General features: G+C 41.8%; 1 pseudogene; it reads right to left on the reverse strand.

Annotated features, from left to right (window-relative positions):
* Positions 1-2335: 2335 nt before the first annotated feature.
* On the reverse strand, positions 2336-3333 carry LOC142440062 (CMP-sialic acid transporter pseudogene; annotated as a pseudogene).
* Between the last annotated feature and the right edge of the window lie 4327 nt (positions 3334-7660).

Below are 7660 nucleotides of genomic sequence, written 5' to 3' on the forward strand. Positions count from 1 at the left end.
GAGGACCATTTTTAGTGTGTGATAAAGTTGAAAGAACCATGACCTATAAATCTACTTTCATATATTTATCATAGAAAATATGTGTACAAAGAGGTACAAAAATATGTGTATCAAATATGTGTATGAAGAGGTAAGCTCAACTAGGCCCACTGAAGCCTTGTAGGGATATTCTCCATTAACAGCTATTCAGGCAGTATCCAGCAGGATATGTGCCTATGGTCCCATGGGATGATGAGGGCTCAGAAACCCAGATCAGCGGACAGGGCGTATCAAATGCAGCAACTTCCTACACCAAACACATGCATCTCATGCCTCTTATTACAGGGCATGTATAACCTATAATACATATGTCTTAATGGTCACAATAAATGCCTATATTATTATATTATATATGCACTGTACTATATAATCTGTAGTTGAAAACTTTACCATATACCAGTCTATGCTTTGATTTGTAGATAGCAGCATCCAATCTCATGAATAGTATTATCTCTCTGTTTCATTTTATTTCAAAAAGATGACTGTAAGGTGTACCAGGAGTCTCAGACACAACAAAACCATTGCTAGTGAGAGCAGCAGCAGAGATTAAGGAGAAGTATTGTTCTGCGCGTTAAACAAAAGATGAATTTAGGGATGTCGAACTGGACAATCACAATGATCCTCAAAACAGAGAAAGATACTCCACGCTGGTCAAAGACTGGCTTGACCGAAAATGACCAGGCTAACGACAATTCGAGAAGGACCCCTATCATATGGAGAAATCGCTAACGATGTGGATTGGGGTCAAACACAACTGAGCATCCCTCTTAGCATGTTCACAATAGCTGCTATGGCATGAAGTTTATTTGTGATGCTTAAAGAGAAAGCAGAGCCCAAACACAGTATGATGTCCACACAACAGGCAAATTACATTACTGTGATGTTAAGTTTTATGTCGATTTGTGTGGAAGGAGTGCAACCTCTCTTTCAGAACGCAGCCTCATGACTTCTCCTTGCAGGGGAGCCAATTGTTAAGAGGCCCTGAGGACAACTGGGCTCTCTCTCTTGACCCTCTTCTTCCTGCTTACTTGGATCCTGATTCTGGCTTCTGAGGCCAGTAGCCCATGTGGCCTGTTGAGCCTGGGATCTGTTGGTGCCCTGCCCTGTTTCTGCCAAGTTAGGGTCCACACAAGTCTACTTGTGATTTCCCACCTTCCCACTTCACTTTCCTGATGCATCTGCTGGCAACTTTGTGCGTGTAGACCGTCTTCAGCTAGAGACCCTTGGACTTGAGTTAGCCTAGGATAGGTTGATTCTTTGACACAAAATTCTTTCTTGTACACATCACAGGTGTTGTTTCTCTAGAAGACCAAGCCTATCACAATCACATTCTATTTTTAAGAATGTATCATGGACATTAACAAATGCATGACTGACTTAAAATTGTGAAAAATTGAAAACCACTAAATAAATATCCATTGGTAATTAAACAGGTTATATTGGGCATCAACTACTATAAAATACGGTACAAGACAAGTTTTTATAATTGAGTGGGTTATGGTGACGGAGTATAACAAGATGATATATCACTTGTTTTGAAAAAGCAAATTAGAATATAACGCAGATATATTGTTATTTAAAGTTATATTCATAGGCATCAGAAGACCTCCCCCCAAAACAAAAAATATATTGTTGAGAACCAGAGAGGGTCAGAGCAGAGACCCCGAAACCCATCTGTAGACAATGGGACATCCCCTCACAGAAGGGTTGCAAGGAAGGGATGAGCCAACCAGGGTGCAGTATAGCATCGATGAAACATACTATCCCTCTGGTTCCTTGAGGCTTCCTCACCCACCACTATCATGACCGCCTTTCACTGCGGGCTAGGCCAGAGCATGGTCAGGTGCAGATTAAAAGCACCTGACATGCGGAATCCAGGTCAGATAAACCTCTCAGGAACAGAAATAGGAGTAGCGATACCAGGAGGGTAGGAGAAAGGTGGGGAGAAATGGGGGGAAGAAACACGGGGAAAGGGAGACAGAGGTCAGTGTAAGATATGAAAATAGTTATAATTTATGCTCTGCCACTTTACCTCTTCAGTCTACTCTCAGATCGCTTGTACCTTCACATGATTCTTTAACACCAATCATCTCCATATTTTATATACATTACATATACAATCATAAAATTCCTTCACTGTCAAAATCATTTGACCCAAACCACTCCGCACTCGCAAGTCACTCGGGTGGCTTACTTCTTACACCACACACAACTTGTTTTGCTGCTGTGTTTGCTTGTTAAGGGGTACCTCGGGGGATTGACTTAAAGCTCTGCTTGCAATTTAAATGTCTTAGTCTTAACAGGACGGTCTCCCAAAGATAGCAATCACACAACACTGACTCTCTTTTGAAGCTGTTTCTCCTTCATGGATGGATGTAGGGTCTTGCCACGATTGTCCAAAAAGATAAACAGATACACTCACAAGAAGGGCTCCCAGAGCAAAGGCGATTGCTACCTGTAATGCAGAGCATCGCAGATGCAACAGTGGAAAGGACAATAGCCGTGGCTGCAGAGAGCCTTTCGTGATGTTGTCTGTGTAAAGCCTCCACCACCGGCAAGGAAGATGACAAACCAGACGTAATACGTGCGATCATGGAAAAATATTTTTTCTTTATTTCCTCTCCATCTGACAAGCAGACACCACCTAATATCCCAACAAGCCCTGATAGAGACATTTGAATGTTTCTCACCCAAAGGGAAGTGTCTGAAAAACTTTAAAACTTTGTCAACAGACACTCCTGCAAATCGGGAGCACAATACAGCAATCGCTGTGGCGCCACCCCTCACAGTGGGTTCCGTTCCACCCTCACTTTCTTAGCTTGGGCTGGTTCCCACCTTGCGACTGACTCGTGCATGTCGCGTAAACACCGAAACCCACTGCCATTTGCTGCGTGTCCGCTCTAACATTAGAACAGGACATAAGGCGGTGCAGGACCTGTCAGCTGGCCGCTGCCCGGCGCACTGCAGCCTGCAGAGTGCCAAGAGCGCGGGAAGCGTGTTCTCACAGCGGACACTGGCCGTGGCACTCTTGCTTAGCTGCTTCAGGTCCTGCGGGCTCCCAAGACATGTTCTCATAAAGACGTCTTGCGTCTCCCCAGAGTACCCGTTTCTTTAGTGAAAATCCCCACACTTAGCACTAATTTTATAACGTCTGTGAGTCGCACGTCTGGTTGAAAAGCAGTTCTCTGCCTGACGTCCTGTGTACCTTGAAGCTATGGTGTAAGCTGCGGCCACCAGGTAGGTCGTCACTGTCAAACAGTAGGACAAAGTGACGTTCTCTCCTGGGGCAGCCATCATTGCCTGGCAGCCCCGCAGGGAACTCTAGATTATATTTTTATGCACATAGATGTCCAAAAATAGAAAGCTAAAGGTCTGAAAGGATGCATGTAAGACAGTTAAAAGTACTTGGCTATCTCTGGAAAATGGACTGGAATTTGGGAGAGAGAGGTACAGATTATGATATTTCACTTTATATTAGTTTTTATTAAGTGTGTTTTAAATAAGGAGAATAGTGATTCACTTGTAAGCATTAATAATAAAAATCGTTAAAAAGGAGCCCTGCTTTCAACAGACCGTATTTACTCTCAGGGGTTAATTTTATTTTATTTTAAAAATCATTTTATTGGGGGCTCTTACAGCTCTCATAACATTCCATACAATCATTTGTTTCAAGCATATTTGTACATATGTTGCCATCATCACTTTCTAAACATTTGCTTTCCATTTGAGTCCTTGGAACCAAGGGCTCTTTCAGTTTTTATTTTTTTAATTTTTTATTAGGGGTTCATACAACTCTTATCACAATCCATACATATACATACATTAGTTGTATAAAGCACATCTGTACATCCTTTGCCCTAATCATTTTCAAAGCATTTGCTCTCCACTTAAGCCCTTTGCATCAGGTCCTCTTTTTTCCCCTCCATCCCCGCTCCCCCCTCCCTCATAAGCCCTTGATAATTTATAGATTATTATTTTGTCATATCTTGCCCTATCCGGCGTCTCCCTTCATCCCCTTTTCTGTAGTCCATCCCCCAGGGAGGAGGTCACATGTAGATCCAACCCACTTACCCTCTACTCTCTCAGTATCGTCCCTCACACTCAGGGGTTAATTTTAATTAAGCTTCAGACATATGTACAGAGAAAAACACACAGCACTTTCCAAATTAATTAATACACGAGTGGGTACAATTAAGAAAGGGTGTTATATTATTTTTTCTCTCTACCATTACTAGGCATTGCAAACAATTACCAAGAAGATTTCCCTAGAGACTATATCTCAGAGGAGAAAAGTAATCTGGGAACTGAGCAAGGGGCCTCCTGCAGGACTTCTTGGTTTCTGGCAAGTGGGCAATGTGGGGGGAATGAAAGAGCACGGGGTCCCTGGGGCCGATGGAGGTGAATTGTGTATTGACCTGCAGGTAAGGAGAGACGAATCCTTAACAGGGCCCCAATTAATGTATTTTTCATTCTGATTTGAGGACTGCCCCCTGGATAAGCTGTGACTACACTCAAGGAGCCCTCAGACCAGTTCCCAGAGGCATGTGTGTGATGGCGTTCAGCAAAGTCACAAAATGCCTATTTGAAATGATAGCCGGCAGGTGGCTGCGCTTTTCTATGTTACTTCTCAGAAAGCAATATGCATGTTAATCTGATCAAGCAAATCTCAGACTCAAAACCAGCTCACGTATTGAGAAACAACTAGATGGTAAGGCCCCATGCTAGGTGCTTTCACATACATCCCTCATTTATTCCTGAAAGCAACAAGCAGGTTAATAAATGCTAAAAATAACTGTTTACTAGGGTTAAGGTAAAAAAAACTGGTTACTACTGATAAAACATAAAGTAAATGTGAAGATGGGCAGAGGCAACTTAAGATCCTCATTCATCTCAACTTCAGAGCCAGAGACTTGATTTTCTTAAAGGACAAATGATTTTAATTCCCAAATATCTGCATTTATAGCTTAGTTTTGTTCCCTTTTTTAAAAAGACTACATAGTCCTCAGATTAAAAAATTACATAAACAAAACAATTTTAGGAATTTTCAAAGACTGTTTGACTCTAGGAGATTCCTGATTTAACCAAATGACTTAAGAATCCAAGGCACCAGGAGGCTCCTCTTTGAAAATACAGCGTTTGTCATCACAAGGTTGGATATATAGACCTCCCCCACCCCCAATGGGGACAAATAGCAGAAATATGGGTGAAGAGAGACAATGGGCCGTGTGAGATATGAAATAATAATAATACATAATTGATCAAGGATTCAGGAGAGTGGGCGGGTGTGGGAGGGAGGGGCAAAAAGAGGATCTGATACGGAGGGCTCAAGTAGAATGAAATGTTTTGGAAATGTTGATGGCAACATATGTACGAGTGTGCTAAATACGATGAATGATGGATTGTTATAGATTTGTAAGAGACCCCCCCCAATCAATTTTTAAAAAGAAAGGGTTTGGGATTGATTCAGGAGTTTCTACTTATTTACAAAGTTGGTTCTCAGGTCTGATTCTAAATCCATGGACAGTGTACCATGTATATGAACATCTGTACAAAGCTAACATCTCTAATTTTCAAAATAATAATTGAACCCTTTTCCTAAACGCATTTAATACTTCCATGATTTTGTACTTATGGCCTCTGAGAGGGTTGGTGGCTCCATGAGCTAACAAATAAGTTAACAAAGAAGATGCCTTTGACTCATCTAACCACCCGCGGCTTCCACTGTCTGTCTGCCGAGGGAGCCGCAGTGACACACGTGCAAACACCTGTCGCGTTGTTTGTGTTCCACCAAGTCCCTAACTTGACAGTCCGTGGACAAGTGTCTCTTCAAGTTTTTTCCTCAGTATCCCACGCCAGAGGGCATTTTCTCAGTTACATGAGAAGGGAGGGGATTTTGTTACATTAATCACCCTTTCTTATTTCTATAAAGGGAAAAGGAAGAAGTCATGTAGCTAGATCTGGGACGTTAACAACCCACACGAGTGTCCTATGTCCATCCCCTTGGCAGCCGTTCCCACCCAGCAATGAAAAGGAAGCGAAGAGAAGCTTATCCCAATTCCTTCAAATCTGTTCCCTGAAAACTGAGCGTCCCTCTCTAATATCCCGGATGCTATATTTTACATTGTTTTATTTAAATTCATTCACTGTCTTCCAAATATAATTTCTTGAAAGCAAGAATTTCATCTTTATTATTCATGTCAGTACCCCCACGCATAGAAAATGTCTTCAGCTAGGTTCTCTGAGGAGCAAAGCCGGGAAACACACACACAAATGCACATGTGGTTGTTGTTAGGTGCCTTTGAGTCAACTCTGACTGTTACTCCTAGCGACCCTGTGCAAACAGAGGGAGCACTGCTCCGTGCTGCTCCATCCCCACAATCGCCCTGTTTGAGCCTGGCGTTGCCGCGGGACCCTCCTGACAACGTGTTCACCTCATTTCTAAGGAGCATTCTGGCTGTACTTTCCCCACGATGGATTTGCTTGTTCTTCTGGCAGTCCGTGGTATGTCTAATATGCTTCACCAATGCCTTACGCAAATGCATCGATTCTCCTCAATTCTTTTTTCTTTGTTCACCTATCACAGGCTTATGAGGTAATTGAAAATATCATCACTTGGGGCAAGCGCCTCTTGGTCCTCAAATTAATATCCTTGCTTTGTAACATTTTTAACATTTTAACAGTGTTGGGCCGCAGATTTGTCCAATGCACTATGTCACTTGATGTTTCGATTGCATGAGCCTTGATTATGGATCCAAGTAAAAGGTAATCGTTGGCTTCAGGCCTTCCTCCATTTATGAATGACGGAGTTACAATCCACACTCAAGGCTGCATTCTCTGATCTTCACTAGTCAGTGCTTTAAGTGTTCTTCATTTTCAGCAAGAAAGTTTGTGTCATCTGCTTAGCAATGATTTTTTAAATTGGGAGTTGACACATATATCAGTACATAGCTAAATCATGTCAAGCAGTATTGTACAGTTGCTACCAAAATCAGTTTCCAAATATCATTTTCCTTCCTGGACCCCTTGAAATCAGCTCCCTTTTATACCATACCCGCCCCTTTCTCACCCCTACCCCACCCCCTCGGCTTCTCTGTAACTTCCCTGAATCCCTTGTTCTATAGGTTCATCTATCCTGGGATTCATATACTGAAATACAGAAAACATAACAAAAGATTTAGAGAAGATAAGACATGAGAGAAATAAATTAATTTATGCATATTAAATTATCAAGGAGCTTTGTGTCACTGTAGGTTAGACACTGGGTTGTTAATTGCAAGGTCGGCAGTTTAAACCCAGCAGCAACTTAAGCCCAGTAGCATTCTGCCCGTGAAAGAAGAGGCTGTCTGCTCCCATAAAGATTGAGTCTATGAAACCCCGACGTACGGTGGCTGTGAGTCAGAACTCATTCAATGCAGTGGGATTGTATTTTCCATTTTATTAAGTTATTATATAATATATGTAGCAATGAGCACTTCTACCTTTGTTTTGTTTTGTTTTTAAAGAACTCTGTTAGCATAGTGGATTACATGTTGAGCTGCTAACTGTACTTTTTAGCACTAAATACTTACATTTAAAAAATTAGATGTTAAATCAATTTAAGTTTTTAACTTGATGAAGCTAG

Source organism: Tenrec ecaudatus, chromosome 2 (genome assembly GCF_050624435.1).
Source record: "Tenrec ecaudatus isolate mTenEca1 chromosome 2, mTenEca1.hap1, whole genome shotgun sequence".
NCBI classification, from domain to species: domain Eukaryota; kingdom Metazoa; phylum Chordata; class Mammalia; order Afrosoricida; family Tenrecidae; genus Tenrec; species Tenrec ecaudatus.